At 41.7% G+C, this 23429-nt stretch overlaps 1 protein-coding gene and 1 pseudogene across 3 annotated transcripts in view; both read right to left on the reverse strand.

Moving 5' to 3' along the window:
- Nucleotides 1–23429, reverse strand: part of MAGI2 (membrane associated guanylate kinase, WW and PDZ domain containing 2) — a 1711587-nt gene that overhangs the window by 318182 nt on the left and 1369976 nt on the right. The window lies entirely within an intron of this gene.
- LOC136384270 (small nucleolar RNA SNORA23) lies at nucleotides 16038–16208 on the reverse strand (annotated as a pseudogene).

Genomic DNA, 23429 nt, shown 5'->3' on the forward strand with positions numbered 1-23429 from the left:
TCCCTTTATCTAAACAGGACTTATTTGCACTAAAAGAAAATAAAAACAAGAGACTTAAAAAAATATACCTTAAAACACTTAGCAGCACATGAAAGCTTAGGAAAGCAAGACACAAACATTGTGGAGTTCTCCTGTCCTGTGCTCCATGCCGGGACTTACACGAGGGCAGCACATCACACACAGCCCCCATGAAATGAGCTACAGAGTGACGTGGAAGAAAGAGCCGTCATTTTTCATGGACAGTAAGCAGTGTGTGTAGGTGCCTGCTTATTTTCAGACAGCATTCCTGAATTCCTGAACAAGCAGGAATTTTTTTTTTTAAATGTAAGTGGCTCCTAGAGGCCAATGTGGCATGGCCCATCCTCATCTTCTTTTTCTTTTCTTTTCTTTTTTTTTGTATTTTTCTTAAGTTGGAAACGGGGAGGCAGACAGACTCCCGCATGTGCCCGACTGGGATCCACCCGGCATGCCCACCAGGGGGCAATGCTCTGCCCATCTGGGGCGTCGCTCTGTTGCAACCAGAGCCATTCTAGCGCCTGAGGCAGAGGCCACAGAGCCATCCTCAGCGCCCGGGCCAACTTTGCTCCAATGGAGCCTTGGCTGCAGGAGGGGAAGAGAGAGACAAAGAGGAAGGAGAGGGGGAGGGGTGGAGAAGCAGATGGGCGCTTCTCCTGTGTGCCTTGGCTGGGAATCGAACCCGGGACTCCCGCACGCCAGGCCGACGCTCTAACCACTGAGCCAAACCAGCCAGGGCCCATCCTCATCTTCTGACTTCATTCACCTGAAATGCTGGCAGACAGCTGGCTGGGACGGAGCAGGGACTTTCCACAAACATGCTTCCCAATACTTTAATCACAACTGTCAATTGCCAGCCATTCTGAGTGAGCAAGAAAGATGAATCATGAGGAGAGAAAGAGAGAGAGAGAGAGAGAGAGAGAGATTGGTGCATTCATTTCAGTTCAGACTGCTGCTTCCTGCTCAGTGGTTCCCAGCATTTGTAACCCTGAGTGTTTGATACCTGATCCACCTACCTACATACACTTTAAAACACATAGAAGCAGTGTTTTTTTAGTCAACAGAATGTAGGATTTAGTTTTTGATACTGTGAAATTGATATAGAAGGGGCAGGGAGGGGGAACCTGTTTCAAAGACCCGAGATAAGATTCTGTAAAGTTTCCTTGAATTGCTTCTGAAAGAAAAAAAGAAAGAAAGAGAGAGAGAGAGAGAGAGAGAGAGGAAGAAAGAAAGAAAGAAAGAAAGAGAGAGAGAGAGAGAGAGAGAGAGAGGAAGAAAGAAAGAAAGAAAGAAAGAAAGAAAGAAAGAAAGAAAGAAAGAAAGAAAGAAAGAACCATTTACTGCAATGTGAGCTGAGAGCCGGTTGGTACCTGGACAGGGCTGGGGACACCTGTATTTGGTGGGGCCGCTTGGCCAGGGAAGCCCTCGCCTCCAGCTCTCTATCACCCTCTGTGGTATTTCTGGAAAGGGTCTGGCTAGCGCTTCCATTACAAGCCCATTAACCACCCTTAACTGGTAGTGTACCATATTAGATTATGTTACTGTCCTCTGTCTCTCCCTTCATGTGAAAAATTACAGAGCCCCTGCTGCTTGCTAAACAAGGGCTGCCAGAATATTTCTCCCATATGGATTTCTGAACTGGAGCAGCATTAAGTTGCAGAGCTTCATAAATAACTGGCAGAAGGAACAAATGTGCAGTGCTAAAAATGTGACTGTGTATTTGTATATTGCACACAAACTGGTCCAGGGTTTGAGGAGAAAGCCTTTCTAACTTGCTAAGAGGGAAACAGACTTGGCAGATGTGAATCTGCACTGACAGACTTTGATCGTTCAAACTTGGATACTTTTATTTCCAATTTCAGTTTCTGAAGGAGCAATATTTTATACAAGGATCAAGAAGTCAGCCTTCTTATTGGGCCATATTCACCAAGGACTGCCAATTAAAAATCCCTCAAACACATGGCAAAGGGGAAGAAAAAATTTGCTTTGTCTGTAACAAAATTTTAAAATCCAGAGATAGTTCTTATTTCCTTGACTTAAGGGGAGAGAAAGGAAAGTGAACACAGTACAGTATCTTATAATATCAGATACTCAGAACACCCTACATAGGGCGTAGACCTCACCACCCTCCCATGCTGGACACTATACACAGATTCTTTTGGAGCTGAGTAATGTCACTAGTCTAGGAGTTTCAGGAAAATATACAGCAATTTTCCTGAAGATAATGGGAGATTATTCTATTCTTAGCTACAACAGACGAATGGCACTGAGAAAAACAATCTGATTTCCTGTTGTTTTCATTGGTACAGTTATTAAACTGTACTGATCCTGACTGGAATAAGTTAGCAAAAGGTCATCATCACAGATTTTAAGTTCTCTTGTACCACCACTATTGAATATGCATGTATGTGAATATAAATGTAATAGGTCCACTGTTTATATGTTACTTTTCTCACTTAAAGGTTATAATATATTTTACATTTCAGCCAAATATAGCTAATGACAGACAGACATAATAAAAATTTCTTGCTTTTTAAACTTAAATTTAGCAATAATTTTATAATTATAGTATTAGCATTTTATTTTATTTTAAGTTCTTGCAAATCATAGTAGAATTTAAAAATCATAACCATTTTGTGCTGCTCTCAAGAATGAGGGGATATTTTAAAATGCATATGAAGCTATAAAATATCCTCTCATTTTTGTGAGCAGTGTAGTTCCAGATGAGTCAATCAAAAAGCGAAAGTTTTGGCTGTGGCTAGTTGGCTCAGCAGTAGAGTGTCAGCCCAGCATGTGGAAGTCCCAGGTTCGATTCCTGGACAGGGCACACAGGAGAAGTGCTCATCTGCTTCTCAACCCTTCCCCTCAAAACTTCCCCAAGTTTTAACCCATTCTCTTAGTCTTTCTCTTCCCCTCCTGCAGTCAAAGATCCATTGGAGCAAAAAGTTGGCCCAGGCACCGAGGATGGCTCCATGGACTCCACCTCAGGTGCTAGAATGGCTCTGGTTGCAGTGGAGCAATGCCCCAGATGGGCAGAGCATCACCCCCTGGTGGGCATGCCAGGTGGATTCCAGTTGGGTGCATGCGGGAGTCTGTCTGTCTGCCTCCCCAGTTCTCACTTCAGAAAAATACAAAAAAATTATAAAAAAGTGAAAGTTTTACATATAGTCTCTTGATTTTTTTGGGGGGGGAGTGGGGTCTTAGATAATGCAAAAACTTTCCAATCCTTTCTACCAAATAAATATGTTGTTGGAGGTCCCAGGACAATGTGTAAATTGGCTAATAATAATAACTGCTATTTATGTACTAAGAATGATAACTGTGTGCTAATAACTCGACCAAGCACTCTAGAGACGTAATCTTATTTAATTCTTGAAATCACCTAAGGGCGAACATACTGTCCCCATTTTACAGAATTGATTACGGCTTAGAAAAGCTAAGCACCACGAGTAACAATGGGAGAGCTGTCTATCTCTACTGTGTTTGGGGTTAATTTCAGCTTTGTGTTCGAACTGCACAAGTGTTTGGTTCTATATATTTATAAAATTTCAAAAAATACATTTCATCTATTTATTTGGCACTTAAGAATTAGATTAGATTAATCATTTGAAATTTTATTTACCTTATTTCACATTTTTGACTGCCTGAGTTGAATAGATATTTCTTTTTTTTTTTTTTTTTTTCTTTTTTTTTCCATTTTTCTGAAGCTAGAAACAGGGAGAGACAGTCAGACAGGCTCCCGCATGCGCCCGACCGGGATCCACCCGGCACGCCCACCAGGGGCGACGCTCTGCCCACCAGGGGGCGATGCTCTGCCCATCCTCGGCGTCGCCATGTTGCGACCAGAGCCACTCTAGCGCCTGGGGCAGAGGCCACAGAGCCATCCCCAGCGCCCGGGCCATCTTTGCTCCAATGGAGCCTTGGCTGCGGGAGGGGAAGAGAGAGACAGAGAGGGAAAGCGTGGCGGAGGGGTGGAGAAGCAATGGGCGCTTCTCCTGTGTGCCCTGGCTGGGAATCGAACCCGGGTCCTCCGCACGCTAGGCCGATGCTCTACTGCTGAGCCAACCGGCCAGGGCCTGAATAGATATTTCTGAATAATGATATTTTGGCATGTGATATTTTATCCTGACATACCAGTCTTGTTCTTATTCACAAGTTTTAGCCCATTTGAAGAAATTATTCAGTGACAGAATTTGAATGGGCTAGTCAGCCTGACCAAGCAAATCAAAACAAAATAAAGACAAAAAGCCAAGCTACCAAAGAGGACTGTTGGGGACACAACTTTGAAGTTGTAAACATCTAATAAGTACAGCACAGGGAATAGAAATTATGTTCAGATATTTTATGAGCTTAAGCTTCAAAAAAATCTAGCTTTTGTGCATATTAAAAGACAGGAAAATTGTTAGGAACTGTGTATCCCAATTAACTGAAATTAGGGGAGTAAATTTAAGGGACCCAAATATGGAAGGGTCAATTTGCTCATTAGCTAACTGTAAAGAAATCAGTTTCTTTGGGTAGACCATATCAACCATTTCTTATTTTTTTTGTACACTGTATTTTCTATTTTAGCTCCACAGACATGATAACTTTTCTTTTTCTTTCTTTCTCTCTCTCTCTTTTTATATTTTCTTAAGTGAGAAATGGAGAGGCAGAGAGACAGATTCCCACATGTGCCCAACTAGGATCCTCCCGGCAAGCCCACTAAGAGGCAATGCTCTGCCCATCTGGGGTGTTCCTCCATTGCAACTGGAGCCATTTTAGCATCTGAGGCTAGGTCATGGTGCCATCTTCAGCACCTGGGCCAACTTGCTCCAATGGAGCCTTGGCTGCGGGAGGGAAAAAGAGAGATAGAAGGGAGAGGGGAAAGGGTGGAGAAGCAGATAGTCGCTTCTCCTGTTTACCCTGACCAGAAATCAAACCCAAGGTCCTAACATTTTTATATAAACAGCAACCAATGATTGTTGAAGGCGTGTGATTGTTACCCATTTCCATTTTGAATTCTACCCATAAAATCAACACAGAAAAAAGCAGAAAGTCATACTTCACATCCTTAATTACTGGCCTTTGGAAGCAAAAGATCTAAGAATCTAGTCAATGAATAATATAAAAATACACTCAGTAGGTCATAAATATTTATAACTACATCAAAAGTCTGCTAGTCAATCTTTCAACAATTTCTTCAGCATAAAATACTTGAGTCAGGATATTAGAAAAATATTAATTAAAATTCAGACTTAGCTCTGAAATGATAAAAAATAGAAACAATATCAGATAATTTCTGCTATAAAATGTCTTTAATTTTCTGTCTTAGCTTCATTTTTTCCTATGAGTTTGATTGCAGTTCTTAAATTTATTCACCTTCTAAACATGCAATTATCTACCTGCTTTGTGGAGAAAAATTAGAGCTAAAGAGTGATTTTTTTTTTTCAAAGGCAAAGGGAATACTAAAAATAAACTTCAGTACCACTTTTACTTAATTAAATATATTTTTTTTTGTTCAGCCAAAAGAATCTTTATTAATTTTTCCAATCAGGAAGCATGTAGTATTTTTAATAATAACTTAAATTATGAACTAAAGCTGATTAAATCAACATATGCAAAAGATAAATGTAGTTACGATGTATCTTGTATATCCTAAGTATATGAAATATACAATATCTTTATTTTCAATATCTTACAAATTAAAGAAATATTTAAAATATTAATCTTATCTGGGAGAATGTTCACATTAGTGGTGTGGGTGAGAATTTATGGTAAGAGAGAAGAATATGGCCTTGGCTGGTTTGCTCAATGGTAGAGCATCAGCCTTGCATGTGGATGTCCTGGGTTCGATTCCAGGCCAGGACACATAGGAGAAGTGACTATCTGCATTGTAAGGTACCAAAAAGCTGAAAATTAATATTGACATTCTGGGAGGAAAGGTCAGGCTTTTGTATCAGGCTTTCCTGTCCCGTCCCTCTTTTAGGGAGGGGAGGGAGAAGAATGTAGAAGTCTATGGCTTGCAAGAACAATGGGTCATTTAGTTTTAAATCTAAAATAAAGGTTAACTGAGAAACTTCTTCTCTTTCAATAGGAGGCAGAATTTACATACCACCTTGCATTGATCGTAGTTCCTCCCCCTTTCTGGAATCTTGAGAGTAAAATACCTCTAGGCTAGTGAAGGAATAGAAACCCTGAAATATTTGTAAACATCTTTGATTGTGTTACCTTGAAAGTCTTAATGTTTCTGTGTATCCCCTAAACAAATGTTGTCAGCTTGTGCCATGATGTCATGCTCTTCCCCGCTCGTGTGTGATTAAGGGTATATAAACAGCCCCTGAGCTACTTTTGGGGCTTGCACATGATCTGCGTCTGTTGCCCTGTGTCAGCCATATGCGGCCGGCATATTTAATAAATCTCCTCCTTTAAAAAACTCTTCAAAACTCATCTGTCTTGGTGTCTCTACAAGAACCCGCGGAATTGAGGATTGGGTACTTTATAACAGTGTTTTTCAACCAGTGCTCTGTGAGACATGGTCAGGTGTGCCATGGGGAAATTAAACATGGGTCCCCAAACTATGGCCCGGGTGCCGGATACAGCCCACGAAGGCTATTTATCTGGCCTGCCGCCAGTCGCCTCCATCCGAACATAAACATTCCCCTCACAATCCCTTCAGCTATCAGTGTCAGGAAGAGTGGAGGCACAGGGAACACTCACTGACCAATTACCTTCTAGGATTCATCCCAACCACTAGCGATGAACCAATAGTAGGTTGCCTCTCATCCACATCCAGGAAGGTCCCCGCTTGGGCTGCCGCACACTTGTCATTGTGTGGCGAGTAGTTGAAGCTGCTACTCCTCCCCATGGCCCCGATTTCTAATCCTGGTCCAGGACTGGATGGTAAATTGTTGCCACCACTAGATGAAGCTCAGCCTCAGCTGGTTATGTCTATCCTGATGGTGTATATAGATATTTGACCTTTTTCTTTGTAAAAGAGGCCCCCGCAGAGGGTGATATACAATGCATCACAATGCATCACAATGTTATCTAACTTTAATGCTAAAGTTTGCTGATCTTCCTTTGGACAGTTTTTGGTTATCTGTTGCCAAGGAGTTCCCCATTCTGGCCAACAAAGCTATTTTGACATTGCTCCCATTTTCAACCACATATCTATATGAGCTGAGCTTCTCAAGCTTGACTGTGATAAAAACTAAAAACAGAGAGAGACTGAGAACTGTTGAGGAAGAGCTTCGTGTGTGTCTTTCTACTATTCCTGCCAGGATATCCCTTTTGTGTTCATTGAAACAGACCCAGGTTTCACACTAAGTGAGTATAAATACATTTAGAAACTATATTATTAACTATATGCATAATATGTACTGTGTTAGAGTGTCATTTTGTGTCATTTTGGTAGGTGGTGTGCCCCAGAATTTTGTAAATGTAAAAAATGTGCTGCGGCTCAAAAAAGGTTGAAAATCACTGCTTTATAACATCTGCTTCTCTATGCCCCCCGTTTCTCTCTCTCTCTCTACTCTCCTCCTGCAGCCATGGCTTGATTGGTTTGAACAAGTTGGCTCCAGGCACTTAGGATGGCTCTGTGGAGCCTCTGCCTCAGACATTAAAAAAAGCTCAGTTGCTGAGCAATGGCCATAGATGGCAGAACATTGCCCATAGAGGGCTTGCTGGGTGGATCCCATTTGGGGCACATGTGGAAGTCTGTCTCTCTGTTTCCCCTCCTCTCACTTAAAAAGAAAAAAAGAGAGAGAAAGAAGAATATAAGTTGTAATTTGTGCTGGTAAATTCTAGTAGAAAGCGCAGTGGACTTGTGGAGGTAACAAGCTAGAGATAGGTTTGGAGTCATGAATATAGACACCTAGGTCTTAAGCTTTCACACGGAGAAATCTTTTGTTATTTGTCTATGGGTTTTATATTTGAAATAATTTTTCAACCTCAACTTTTTAAAATAAGTAGCAATTAATTCCTCTATTTTTCACTAATTTATTAATCAGAGTTTTTAATTGTCATGAATCAACTGGTGTAACTCACATCAGGCTGATGTATTTTAAATCATAACACAATAATTTGATGTTTTAATATCCATTCAATAAATATTTACAGGGTCCCTACTATGTACTCTGGAAAGGGCCCAGCAGATACAAAAATGAGTAAGATATAATCCTTAACCTTATACACCATGAACTATAAGCCAAGCTAGCAAAGAAAACGAATATATATTCATCATGGGTAAATGCACTGCTCCTTTTAGGTATTTCAGGAAAATATTAAAAATAACCATTGCTCACAACAGTACCAAAAAAATAAGTAAAAACCAGAAGACACTTACCTCTTCTCTTTGTAGTAAAGTAGAAAACAGCTATTCTTCTATCTTATGTATCTAGTGGGCATTCAGTACACCAATGACACAGAGTAGGGGCTCCAAAACATTTGCTGAGTGCACAAATTAATACTCATGCAGCAATTTAAGAAAGTATGAGATAGCAAAAGAAGAGCTGTCTAAAGGTGCAGAGAGTTTTGGAAAATGGTGTTAACTCCAGAGGAAAGGAGCCAATGAAAAAGGTGAGAAAGTGAGATGGTACAAGAGAGCCACAATTGCAGGGTGCAAGGGAAGGGTGGCCTTTGAAGAGGGGATCGTCTCGTGTTTTCAATGTGGCAAAAACAGAATATTAGATTGGAGAGTGGCCATTGATTTCACTTGGAGGCTTTTGATGGCAGAGATAACAGTACAGGAAACTGAAACGCAGTGAGTAAAGAGAAAGTGAACATAGTGCTTGTCTACCCACAAAGTCTAGGAATTCTGGTAAGGAACAGCAGGAAATACAGGGAAAATTAACTAAAAGGAGCAGGCAGAGAGGAGAGACAGAGGAGGAGAAAGTGGAAAAGAAACGTAAAATACAGGATAAAGATCAGAGAATGTGAATTTGAAAGTTTACCTAGAATTTTAGCTTTAGAATAAAGGACATCTTTTTTCCCCCTGACTCTAGAGGAGAAAAATGAAGTATAGTAGAAGCAATAATACAATTTTACCTTGCCCTGGCTGAGTAGTTTAGTTGATCAGAGCATCGTCCCAGTATGCCAGGGTTGTGAATTTGATCCTCAGTCAGGGTGCATACAAGAATCAACCAATGAATGTATAGTAAGTAGAACAACAAATTAATGTTTATATCTGTCTTTATCTCTCCCTTCAATTCATTAACTCTGCAAAGTAGGGTGAAAATTATTATTTTCGAGAGTGGGACAGTGATAGGAAATTATGGCAAAAAAAATCTTGTATTTAAAGATTTTTCAGTGTTCCATGCCACTATACAGAGCACCACTGATTCATTGAGAAGCTGGTGATTTCATGGCTCTGCTGTTCCTTAGGGCCATGTTTGAAAATAGGAGAGAAATTGTGTCTAGTGAATTGAGGTAAGCAATAGTTTATCATTTAAAAATTTTAATGGTTGTCCAACATCTTCACTTTGTGTTTTGTAGGCTCTACATGGGTTTTACAAACTCTCTTAAGAAATACATATTAAAAAGAGATTGCTATTCAAACATAGATGTGGAAAAAAATTTTTAAAGGAGACTATGATGGTTAGTTTTATGTTTCAACTTGCCTAGGCTACAGTACTTAGTTATTCAATAAATACTAATCTCGACATTGCTGGGAAGATATTCTGTAGATGTGGTTAAAATCTATATCCAGTTGACTTTAAGTAAAGGAGATTATCCTCAGAAACCTGGGTGGACCTCATCCAATCAGTTGAAAGTCCCGAAGAGCAAAACTGAGGTTTCCCAAAGGAAAAGACATTCTGCCTCCAGACAAGCGCCAGCCCCTGCCGCAGCCTCCAGACAAGCGCCAGCCCCTGCCGCAGCCTCCAGACAAGCGCCAGCCCCTGCCGCAGCCTCCAGACAAGCGCCAGCCCCTGCCGCAGCCTCCAGACAAGCATCAGCCCCTGCCGCAGCCTCCAGACAATCTCCAGACAAGCGCCAGCCCCTGCCGCAGTCTCCAGACAATCTCCAGACAAGCGCCAGCCCCTGCCGCAGCCTCCAGACAAGCATCAGCCCCTGCCGCAGCCTCCAGACAATCTCCAGACAAGCGCCAGCCCCTGCCGCAGTCTCCAGACAATCTCCAGACAAGCGCCAGCCCCTGCCGCAGCCTCCAGACAAGCACCAGCCCCTGCCGCAGTCTCCAGACAAGCGCCAGCCCCTGCCGCAGCCTTCAGACAAGCATCAGCCCCTGCCGCAGCCTCCAGACAAGCGCCAGCCCCTGCCGCAGCCTCCAGACAAGCGCCAGCCCCTGCCGCAGCCTCCAGACAAGCGCCAGCCCCTGCCGCAGCCTCCAGACAAGCGCCAGCCCCTGCCGCAGCCTCCAGACAAGCATCAGCCCCTGCCGCAGCCTCCAGACAATCTCCAGACAAGCGCCAGCCCCTGCCGCAGCCTCCAGACAATCTCCAGACAAGCGCCAGCCCCTGCCGCAGCCTCCAGACAAGCGCCAGCCCCTGCCGCAGCCTCCAGACAAGCATCAGCCCCTGCCGCAGCCTCCAGACAAGCGCCAGCCCCTGCCGCAGCCTCCAGACAATCTCCAGACAAGCGCCAGCCCCTGCCGCAGCCTCCAGACAAGCGCCAGCCCCTGCTGCAGCCTCCAGACAAGCGCCAGCCCCTGCCGCAGTCTCCAGACAAGCACCAGCCCCTGCCGCAGCCTCCAGCCCGCCCGCCCTGTGGATTTTGAACTTGTCAGGTCCCACCGTTTTCATGAGCCAATTCCTACTGATTCTGTTTCTCTGGAGAACACTGACTAATAGAAAGACCAAAGCTCAAAAGTTACTAAAAAGAATAGTTCTGCTCTCCTAATTCTGGCACTACACAGTGTTATCTTTTTAAGCTCATTCATTAAACTTATTGAAGGAAAATAAAGATGGAGGTGATGGTCAGTGACTGGGGCAGGGGAGGTGGCTTCACACTACTGGATTTCATTAGTTGACTTCCACTCTTTTACTGACTTAATACAGCATAAATCTTGCATCCAGTCACATTCTTTGGATTAATCACAATTCTTCAGTTTGGGATGTTATCTCCTATTGGCTCAAATTGTGGCATTGGACCCCCCATACACATAGAGAAACAGTTATGTCTCACTAATTTAGATTCAATATAATCTAAATACACTTTCCTAGGAGATGGTTTAAGCCATTCCAAGTAGATAAACTGATGTGTCTAAGTCTTCTGCTTGCTTTGTATGTAAATTGTGAAAAGCCCTATATGTGCATGTGTGTGTATATATATTTAAAATTTTCTCATGTTTTCGCTCACTTTCTTAGATATAATCTCAATTTCCTCATCTGTTAAATGTCATACATTAACACACTGTGTCCTTGAGACATTTATTTAAAGCTAGATTAAGCGTCTGATTATTTTTCAGTAAAAAAATGAAAAATAATTGTTCCTGAATTTTAGCATACAGGAAAAGTTATCTTTTTCACCAATTTCCTCTATTAATGGTCTACTAACATGAATTAAATAGTACAGTCATTGGCTTTTTAAAAAATCACTTTAACTGAAGACTTTTGGGCTACTTTACTGAAACACATTATTGCTTTTAAGGCCAATCACAGATGTTATGACCTATAGCCACAGCCACTGTGAAATAGACACGTAGTCCATCAGAGATGCTGATCTATCATTTTATCAGCTATTTGAGTAAAACTCAAGTTAGGTCATGATTCTATAAAATAACTTCATAGCCATTCTCTTCCATGCCATTTGGAAAGTATTGCTTTTGTGAAATTTAAGATGCCTTTTTGGAAAAACACCAAATTTAGACATGAAATGTTAATAAAACATCAAAAAACAGTAGTCAGGCAACTCAACCACCATGCACTTCAAACTTTATAGGTATGTTTTATTTATTCATGTTAATAAACAATGTGTTTGACATATTATCAGACTGACCTTGTTTCTTGGCAAATTCTGTCTTAAGTCTCTAGAGCTGATTCATTGCCAGCCATTCTTTTCAAGGACAACATGTTATTATTCTCTCGAAAACAATTAACAGACTGTCGTACAGAATAACATGTACTTTGTCCTGAAATTCCTTATTGAAAAAGGCCCAGAAAACAAAGTGGTTTCAAAGTTGGGCTCTCGAGACTCTTAATTTCAGAACATTTTCTCTGTACTTAAATTATAGAATATTCAAATATTAAGACAACCCATTGGACTATATAAAAATGATTTTTAAAGGAAATCCAGCACCTATCTTGTTAAAGCCAGGATCCAGCTTAACCTTCTACATTATTTCCATTCATATCTACTTTGAGGGACAACAGAATCTGACGCATGGTTTGACATGCACACCAGTCAATTCATTATAAAGGATGCGTTTTGTTTAATATCTGGGACTTATTAAGGCTGAAAATCAAATAGGCATTATGGATTTTTTTCTTTCCTTTTTTTTTTTTTTAAATCAACAAGGCTTGAAATCAATAGGATTCTAGCTAAATATCTTAATTGAGCAAGCTTTATCAAATCGATTTGTGTTTCAGAATAAGATTTAATTTGGGTCACAAAATCCTGTTAAAAGAAATTTTTTTTGTATTTTTCCAAAGTGAGAAGTGGGGAGGTAGTCAGACAGAGTCCACATGAGCCTGACTAGGATCCACCTGGCATGCCCACCAGGCAGCAATGCTCTGCCCATCTGGGGCATTGCTCTGTTGTAGCTGGAGCCATTCTAGCACCTGAGGTGGAGGCCATGGAGCCATCCTCAGCACCCAGACCAGCTTTGTTCCAGTGGAGCCTTGGCTGTGGGAGGGGAAGAGAGAGACAGAGAGGAAGGAGAGGGGGAGGGTAGGGAAACAGATGAGTGCTTCTCCTGTGTGCCCTGACAAGGAATCTAACCTGGGACTTCCACACGCCGGTCCTATGCTCCACTGCTGAGCCAACCGGCCAGGACCAAAAGGATTTTTATAAAACGAATTTACTGCCTAATAAGCATAGAGCTGGGTTAGGAATTGTGCACAGAAAATTACATATCCACAAATCCACAAGCTTTTCTAACCCTTGTAGTGGAAGGCAACAGCCAGCAAACTTTTTCTGGAAAAAGCCAGATAGCAAATATATTCAGATTTATGGGCCATACGGTTTTTTCTGTAGCACAAAACTAGCCTATGACTTTATGTAAATGAATGACTTTGGCTCTTCCAATAAAACTTTATTTACCAAAATAGGCAGCAGGATGGATTTGCCCATGTGTCACAGTTTGCCCACCTTTGTCCTAGGGAAGGCCATGGCAAGATAAATAGCACTGCTTCACTGGTCTTTCAAAAGAACATGGCACAGGGACTCGGAATAGTATCAGAAACAGGACAGGAGAAATGAAAGGAAGAGAGTATCAACCATTAGATGAGTTTGTCTCCTTATACACTTATTATATCCTAGAGTTGTTTCAGATCATCAGTAGTACTGTATACACTTCATGGAATTTCTGTATACCATCCCTTATCAGGAAGATTATTATGTCTGTTTATAGAATAGGTAAAGTGATTGTTGCTCAAAGCAATTTAATGGAGCTAGATCCACATCTTCTAATTCAAGTTTATTCTTTTCAAAAACCTCACAAAATTCCTTAAGAAATGAAAGAAATCCTAGAAAATGGAAGCCAGGCAAGTGGCCTATTCTTTTTTTTTCTTTCTGAAGTTAGAAACGGGGAGGCAGTCAGTCAGACTCCCGCATGTGCCTGACTGGGATCCACCCGGCATGCCCACCAGGAGGCGATGCTCTGCCCATCTGGGGTGTTGCTTTGTTGTAGCTGGAGCCATTCTAGCGCCTGTGGCAGAGGCCATAGAGCCATCCTCAGTGCCCGGGCCAACTTTGCTCCAATGGAGCCTTGGCTGCGGGAGGGGAAGAGAGAGACAGAGAAGAAGGAGAGGGGGAGGGGTGGAGAAGCAGATGAGCGCTTCTCCTGTGTGCCCTGGCCAGGAATCGAACCTGGGACTCCTGCCAGGCTGAAGCACTACCACTAAGCCAACGGCCAGGGCCAAGTGGCCTATTCTTAAAAGGGAGAAAATATTTCTAGAAGCCACAAACAGGTAAGTAAGATTTGTTACTTTTTAAGAATAGGTTACTAGGAAAATTGTTCATGAGAACTTTGAAAAGAAATGGATAATTACTAAAATCCACCATTCTTAGTTAACTTGATTTCCTCTATGATATAAGGTTATTAGGAAAGTTTCATAGACATATGAATTTAACAAGATAATTAACAAAAACTTTATGGAGTAAGTTGGGAAGTGTGGCCTGTAAATTACCTCAGGATATTTTATAGTTTATAAAAATTAAAAATATATATATTAGTAGAGCCCTGGCTGGTGGTGCCATGGACAGAGTATTGTCCCAAAGCATTGAGGGCACCAACTCAATCAAGAGGGCATGGGCTTGACACTGAGGTCAGCGGTTTGAGCCCCAATCAGGGCACATATTAGAAGTAATCAACGGCTGCACAACTAAATGGAACAATGAGTTGGTGTTTCTCTCTTTCTCCCCTCCTTAAAAAATATCAATAGATTGAAATTGAATGAATAACAAGAAAGCATGCCTATTAAATGGATAAATTATGAATCTGGGGGAAATGAATTAGGATTAGATAGGATCTTAGGCTGAAAATGCAGGCTGAAGCCAGCAGATAACATTTAATCGGCATAAACATAAAGAGTTTAGATTTTTAAAACAATGAAAAGGAATAGAAAAAAATGATGCCTAATGATTTCCTGGAGGGTGTCAGGTAAAGGTTTCAGGGAAGGGGATTTTGATTCAGTTTAGGGAAGAATGTTCAGCAGTCGTGGCTCTGCCCGAGTGGGAGGGACCATCTCATGCTGGGAGTGGTGGGGAGACAAGGAGCTGCAGAGATTGAGAGCAGCACTTCTCACCTTTCCTGTTCATATAAATCACTGGAGATCTTATTAAGAAGCAATCCCTGATCTCGTTGCTGAGGTGGGACTTGAGATTCTGTATTTCTAACGAGCCTCAGACATGCCGCTGTTGTTGGTCCATGACTGTCCTCGCTGCATGGCAGGCTTTCATAAATGGAGGTAGGGTTCCTGTGTACCTGCCTCCACCACTTACTGCTGAGTGTCCTTGGAACTTATTTAATGTCTCAGTCGGCTCTCTGTAACCTATTTGAATGGAGATAATACCTGTATCTTATTGGATTCTTAGGAGGACTAAACAGGATTATGTATGTTGGCACATAGCACTTAATGCATATCAATTTTCTTTCCTCCTTGACTTTCTAAGCATATTTGATCTGAAGTGGGATGATCAGCTATCAAAAGGTCTGAAAAGAGATTCTTGTGTTTTTTAGGTGTCTTATGGATGAGATATTATAAGCTGTGAAAGTTGATGTTTAGTGGCTCATCCCTACCTTTTCTTAGCTTTAACTCTAAAGTGGGTGGTTACAAATTTGGTATTTACCATTAACCACCACCTTTCTACTATCCCCTGAAATTTGTCTTTGTAGAGTGGGTATTTGCTGATTGATCAAAAGGCAATGGGCCTTGACTTTAACTAAAGGAGCTATTTTCTTTCTTTTTTTTAAAAAAAATTACTTATTCATTTTAGAGAGGAGAGAGGAGAGAGGAGAGAGGAGAGAGAGAGAGAGAGACAAGGAAGGAGCAGGAAGCATCAACTCCCATATGTGTCTTGACCAGGCAAGCCCAGGGCTTTGAACCAGTGACCTCAGCATTCCAGGTCAATGCTTAACCCACTGTGCCACCACGGGTCAGGCTATTTTCTTTTCTTTCTTTCTTTCTTTCTTTCTTTCTTTCTTTCTTTCTTTCTTTCTTTCTTTCTTTCTTTCTTTCTTTCTTTCCTTCCTTCCTTCCTTTTCCTTCCTTCCTTCCTTCCTTCCTTCCTTCCTTCCTTCCTTCCTTCCTTCCTTCCTCCCTCCCTCCCTCCCTCCCTCCCTCCCTCCCTCCCTCCCTTCCTTCCTTCCTTCCTTCCTTCCTTCCTTCCTTCCTTCCTTCCTTCCTTCCTTCCTTCCTTCCTTCCTTCCCTGTGTGGGAATTTGGAGGCTGGCCAGTGGCAAATTATGTCCATGAGACAACATGAGACCAATATTATGATCACAACTGATGCTTTGGCTGCATGATGTTTGTGTGGATAGCAAGATCTGAATGTGAAACTTGGACAGACACAGAAGGACACTGTGCACATATTACATCAGTCAAGGGAGCTATTTTCTTCTCTTCCAATGAGATAGCTGCCCCGTCACATCAGCAGCACGGAGCACTTCCAGAGCTCCCAGAGCACCACTCTGGGCGTTGCTGCGCTCTGCCCCGTCCCAGAGGTCATTCTGCTCTCAGCTCAGATTCCAAGAAGCCACTCGGAAGCTGGCAAACTCACAATTTTTTAGCTGGTGTTTAGGACCCCAGTTGGATTTGATGACTCCTTCAGGTGTCCTGTGTAAGGCTAGTCTTAAGCTTTTTAGCTTTTGATCTCCTTGTTGATAGTAGTTTAAGCACTGTCTCTTTCTATTGAAGACAGCTCCTGCCATAGGGGCAAATAAAAGAAGAATCTTCTCTGCATTGTTTATGCTCACTCACTCTACAACCGCAGCCTCAGTGGGAGGTAGAGATACATACACACATGCACGCACATGCATACATGCATACCATGACTGACTTTCTCCCCGTTCAGAGGGATCTGCGTAAGGAACCACATGGGCTCATGCCCATCAAATTGGGTTCATCAGTTCCTACCTGGCTTCTCTCTTCTTCCTTTCCTAGCTGCAGCCAGATACCTTGAGGGTCCCTTAATTTAGGATATAACTCACTGGGTTGCTGTAGTTTTATGTCTGATGTTCAGCCTAGACTCACTCTCTTGCAGACTAAATGTACTTTTTTTTTTCTAAATGTACTTTTTAAGAGCCAATTTCTAGTTCTCTTTTGACATTTCAAAACTGAAAAAAATTGCCAATTTATTTAAAATAGAGAACTGTGCAGTGTTATTCCTCAGTTGCTCTCTAATCTAGACTGCCCAATCCCTGCAAACTTTGGCCAATACACCCTTATTCATGTACCCACTTCTCTCTACTCTTCCCATCAGTGTTTGGGCTGAGAAAAGCACAGCTCATCTTTTTCTGAGAATCCTCATTTTCTTGAATGTCTACCTACTATTTGCCAGTCATTGGTTGGTTCTGGGGATAATTCAAATAGATTCCTGTCATATGCCATATGTCATTGCACCAGAAGCCATGAAAAACCTTTAAAATGAATGATCTGAGTTGACCCACATAGGAGCCCCATGGAGAGAATACTGTCACTATTACTGAAAATCACACTGTTACATCCTTGTTTGGGAAATGGGGAAACTGAATTTCGGAAGAGGTTCGTAACTTGCTCGCAGACACCATGGGCTGCACTCCTAACCAATACAGTTAACTTTCTCCAGTGCTCTAAGCCCAGCAGTGCTTCTTAAACTTCAATGTGCTTGCTGGTCACCTGGTTATCTTGTTAAAATGCAGTTTATTTTCTTTTGATTTTTTACATCAACAAGAATGTTTATAACAGCTTTATCCACAACATTAAAACTGTGACATAGTCATGCAAGGGAATATTACTAAGCAATATAAAATAAAAATACTTCTGATATATACAACAGTATGTATTTTATTTATTGATGTGGATTCCATTGCTATGAAGTTCCAGTCCAGGCCAATCTAATTTATGGCAATAAAAATCAGAGCAGGAATTGACTACAGGAGATGCAGATTGACTAGAATGAGGCACAAGAACACTTTCTAGGAAAGGGAAACATTAAATGTCTTGATTTATGTGCTCTAGTATGGGTATATATATTTCTCTAAACTGATTAAATTATACATTCAAGTTATATACATTCATTCTATGTAAATTGAATTAATTAAAAAAATAAATTGGAATATTGAGCATTTTATTTTTTTTCTTTTGGGAATATTGATCATTTTAAAATGATGATAATTTCCTTTTAAAAATTAAATTGTTATTACTATTAGTAAAAAATATATCAAGCTCTAAATGAGCTTTTTTCCTTTATGCCACATTGTCAAATAAAAAGTACATGTATGTTGCTTTTCTTGTAAAAATATGCTTCATTTCCATATTCTCCACACTTGAATTTCAAGCACTTTTAAAAAATACTGGAAATTGTAAGCAACACTAGAAAAGAGGTAACTATACAAGAAGAGGAAATATTAATTATTAATTAGCTTGACTATAGTCATCATTTTATTATATATATTAAAAAATTCTGTTGTTCATCACAATCATATACAATTACTATAAAAATTAGTTTTTATAAGATTTACAAGATAAATGCTGTTTCTAATCAGGACATCTGGAGTAAGGCCCAAAATTCTGCATTTCTGACAAACTGTCAGGTGATGCCAATGTCCCTGGGGTTTGTATGGGTCAGACTTCAAGTAGCAGGCTCCAGACCCGCAGTTCATGTACTCACCTGCACTTTAGAAGTCCCAGAGAGCCTGACCTGTGGTGGCGCAGTGGATAAAACGTTGACCTGGAATGCTAAGGTTGCCGGTTCAAAACCCTGGGCTTGCCCGGTCAAGGCATATATAGGAAGCAACTACTACAAGCTGATGTTTCCCATTTCTCCCCCACTCTTTCTCTCTCTCCTCTCTCTAAAAATCAATAAATAAAAAATTTAAAAAAACATCCCAAACAGCTTTTAAAAATATCTATGACTAGGCCACATCTCATATCAATAAAATCAGAATCTCTGGGGCTGGAACTCAGGAATTATTATATATTTTTAAAAATTCCATATTAATTCCAATGTACCACTGCTCTAGAAATCAATTTAGTAGCTCAACATTTGTGTTTATTTTTAATTTATTTTTTCTTTAAGTGAGAGGAGGGGAGATAGACTCCTGCATGCACCTTGTCTGGAATCTACCTCGCAACCCCTTCTGGGGCTGATGCTTAGACCAAACAAGCTATCCTTAGTGCCTGAAGCCAACAGTGGAACCAACTGAGTCACTGGCTATGAGAGAGAGAAGGGGCAAATGGCCCTTACTGGTGTTCCAACCTGGTTGTCTGCATACTGGACCGACACTCTATTCGTTGAGCTGACCAGCTAGGGCCAGTATTAGTGTTTATAAAAAAAAATATGGCCCTGGCTGGTTGACTCAGTGGTAGAATGTTGGCCTGAAATGTGGATGTCCCAGGTTCAATTTCTGGTCAGGGCACACAGAAGAAGTGACATCTGCTTCTCCACCCCTCCCCCTTCTCTCTCTCTCTCTCTCTCTATCTACCTCTCCTGCAGCCATTGCTCAATTGGAGCAAGTTGGCCCTGGGCATTGAGGATGACTCCATGACCTCTGCCTCAGGTGCTAAGAAGTGCTCAGTTGCTGAGCAATGGAGCAATATCCCAGATGGGCAGAGTATTGCCTCCTAGTGGGCTTGCTGGGTGGATCTCAGTCTGGGCACATGGGGGTATTTGTCTCTGTGCCTCCCAACCTCTCACTGAATAAAAAAAAAATAGAATATAGTACACTGCATTAGTAAGCTAAGTAGTATCCTGTCAAACTTTTTTTTCCTCTTTTTTTGTATTTTTCTGAAGTTGAAAACGGGGATGCAGTCAGACAGGCTCCTGCATGCGCCCGATAGGGATCCACCCGGCATGCCCACAAGGGGGCGATGCTCTGCCCATCTGGGGCGTCGCTCTGCCGCATTCAGAGCCATTCTAGTGCCTGAGGCAGAGGCCACAGAGCCATCCTCAGTGCCCGGGCCAACTTTGCTCCAATGGAGCCTTGGCTGCGGGAGGGGAAGAGAGAGACAGAGAGGAAGGAATGGGGGAGGGGTGGAGAAGCAGATGGGTGCTTCTCCTGTGTGCCCTGGCAGGGACTCCTGAATGCCAGGCCAACGCTCTACCACTGAGCCAACCAGCCAGGGCCCTGTAAAACTTTTTATAGCAAGGGTGTGTGTGTGTGTGTGTGTGTGTGTGTGTGTGTGTGTGTGTGTGTGTATGTGTGTGTGTGTGTGTGTGTGTGTGTGTGTGTGTGTACTGAGTTCACGGTATAAAATGTATTGTTTTCTTGTGGGTCAAATTAAAAAAAAAATGAAAGCTACTCTGTATGCTCAACGTAATACAATTTCTTCTTTTTCTCTTCCTCTCTCTTTTTTTTTTTCTTCCCTTCTTCTCTCTCCTCACATTTTTTCTTATTCTTAAAAAAATGTGAAGGAGATTACAAATATACACATTTCATTGAAATATTATTTTTGTCCACAAGAAGTTCAATACCTACAAGGGTATCAGATTTTACAAACCCTATTCCATCCTAGCACAGAGTGAGGGAAGAGACAGTGAGGTCATGACCTGTCAGAGGCAGGGTCTCGGAGGGAGAGGAGCATTTCTGAAGAGGAACTGCTAAAGCTTACTGAATATGGAGGTAAGAAGTTTGGGGCACCAGTGTTTAGGTTCTAGCATGGTAAACAGAGTAGATAAACATGAGATTAGCTCAGACTGAGAATTCATGGAGCAGAGAAGTTGTGGAGAGGGGAAGGCTAAGTGTAAGGTGTTGACGGGAGGAGTGAGAGGAACTGTGGGATCCAGTGGAGGAGGAGCATAGCAAGCAGACTGCTAAGGAATAAAGGGCTGGAATAGACAATCTCCAAGACTTGAGGTCAAGCCCATCATATCAGATAGGCAGCATGAAAGGGTGTGTTTAAAACAGCAATGCGAAGTTTTAGCTTTAAAAAGCTGTATTTCCAAGTCACACAGAGAAACTGCATATGACCACTAATAAATTAAGTAGTTTTTAAGGTCACCTCTATGATCTTTCACCAATATATATTCTAAGGTTATAAGGTAGGATTGTAAGGTAGACTAGAGCTATATAATTTCTTCCTGTAATCATACTTTAGGCTAGAATAATACTTTTGGTTTCATAGCAATCAATTGAAAACATAATTTTTTACAGAGAATATTTCATGTGTGTGTGTTAAATGTTTTGCTATAAAAGAAGCTAATCTGTTTTAAGTAGAGTGGCTATGAGTACTAACTGACAACTTGGATAGATTCAGCATCACTTACCTGCTCTGTTTTCACTACTTGGGGACTTGAGATGAGGTATCTAATATGTCTTTCTATCAGAATATACTCTAGACTTAACAAAGAGAAAGGTGCCCAAATTTTCATTTAGACAGGAGCGAGGGAGAAACTACTATAAATACTATCATCTCTCTTTCCCTGAAATAAGTGTGTAAGAGAAATCCAAATGGCTGATTTTTTCATGTGGGCCTATTGTCCCAAAAACATAAAACCACTAAGTAGATGAAAGAGGAAATATCGGTAGGCCTGCAAATCCAGCAATGCTCTGCTCATTTCATGGGATGTATAATTTCAGTGGGAATTCATCAGCCATGAGGCAGGCAGATTCAATACTTAAATTTAACATGACAATGTAATAATAGGCTACAGGGAAAATAATGTTTAATAAAACAATTTTTTTTCATATTCAATTCATTATTTTTAGCTTCTCATTAAATTTCAATGTAAACAGAATAATAATGTTAATTCAAAATTAAAGTAATTATGTACTGTTTAAATTCTATTTGGTAATACACAGATCTCTTTTTTGCAATGCTTACATTTTCTCCCTGGTTTCTTGTTTTAATTCTCCAGGCAATATTTGCCCTTTTATTTATGTTTCATTAGTGTTAGCACAGGTAGCTTGTTAGTATTAATAAAACAAAAAGGAACAAAGGGAATCAGACATTCAACCTAATAAACTAGGAAGCACAACTGGCTAAGCTTATTTAGGTTGGAAGCTGCAGCTTCACACACTCCAGGGGATAGCCACATTGCCCGGCCAAGTGGATGAACACTCCTCCTTCCCCCCGTGCAGGGAGGAGGGATCTCCCTGGAGAACAGCCAGCAGCCTTCAGTACTGGGATTATGGGTGGGGGAGAATGGGGGAGCTTCCTCTGCCGGGTGCATGCCCAGTAGAAGCAAAGATGGTGCAGGGGGAGGTCCTTCTACTGAGACATGCACAGTATGAACCAAGATGGGACCCTAGGGGAGTTGTCCAATTTGGGAAAAAGACTAGATTCATTAGGGGGAGGGCCCAGCGCAAACCCTCGAAAATTTGGGAAAGAGACTGGTGAGTTTGAAACCATGAGGTACACAATCAAAGCTTAACAATGCCTCTCTCTTGGTAACAGGTAACATGCATTTGTCCGTGGGTTCATTCACAGCGGGCTCCCTCTAGGTAGCAGCCATGCAGACTGAGCACAGGCTCCTTGTGTGGCCCTGGGAACAGCAGTGCAGGGCTGGCTGGAGTGCAGCTGGAAGCAGAGACTGAGCCAGCAGGACGGGGACAGAGACTCAACTGCACTCAGCTCTGGCATGGACTGAACCAATCGCACAGAATTTCTGGACCCTGCTCTTTCTAGGCTTGATGAAGACAAGGCTGGACTTCTTCCACAGCTGGGTGGAGCTGAACCACCTGGCTGGGGCTGAGATAGCAGAAACCTGGGGCATCATTTATTTCTACCCCAATGGACCTTCCCACTACATTTCACCCTCCCATGTGGAGCTCTAAAATGCTCTTCTTGAACTTTGTTAGGTATTCTTATCCCAGTTTTATTATTGAACATGCTTTCTATTTCGATTTCCATCTGAGGGTCATCTTTTTCAGTGCCTCGGAGCTCGAAACATCTCACTGTGGTCTGCACTCCTTATTCATTTTCTGTATCAGTGTCTAATAATATAAGGGACTTATAATGTTTGTTAGATAAATCAACTTCACATTTGGAAATGTTTTTTGCCTAAAGCAGCTCTTGGGACAAGTTTAAAAACACTTAGCAAATATGATCTTTCTCTTTTTAACTTCTTAGTAATGCACTGAAATCTTGCCTCAGTACCATCAACCAACCAACCAACTAACCAATGTGTATTTTTTTTTCTTCTTTTCCAAGAGAGAGGAGGGGAGAAAGAGAGACAGACTCCCACATATGCCCCAACTGGGATCCACCTAGTAACCTCCATCTGGGATCAATGCTCTGCCCATCTGGGGACATGCTCACAACAGAGCTATTTTTAGTGCCTGAGGCGGAGGCTCCATGGAGCCATCCTCAGTGCCCACGGCCAATGTGCTGGAACCAATCAAGCCATAGCTGTGGGAAGGGAAGGGGGAGTGGTGGAGAAGCAAATGGTTGTTCCTCCTGTGTGCCCCGATCAGAAATAGAACCCAGGTTATCCACACGCTGGGTTGATGCTCTACCACTGAGCCAACCAGCCAGGGTTAACTAATATTTGTTTATCAAGCTTCTGCTATGTGCTCAGCACTATGCTAAGTATGTGAGGGGTATAAGGCATAGTTCCTCCATTAAAGAACTTATACTCTTTGATTATACAAGGTGGGGCAAAAGTAAGTTTACAGTTGT

The sequence above is a fragment of the Saccopteryx leptura genome, chromosome 12 (genome assembly GCF_036850995.1).
Source record: "Saccopteryx leptura isolate mSacLep1 chromosome 12, mSacLep1_pri_phased_curated, whole genome shotgun sequence".
NCBI lineage: Eukaryota > Metazoa > Chordata > Mammalia > Chiroptera > Emballonuridae > Saccopteryx > Saccopteryx leptura.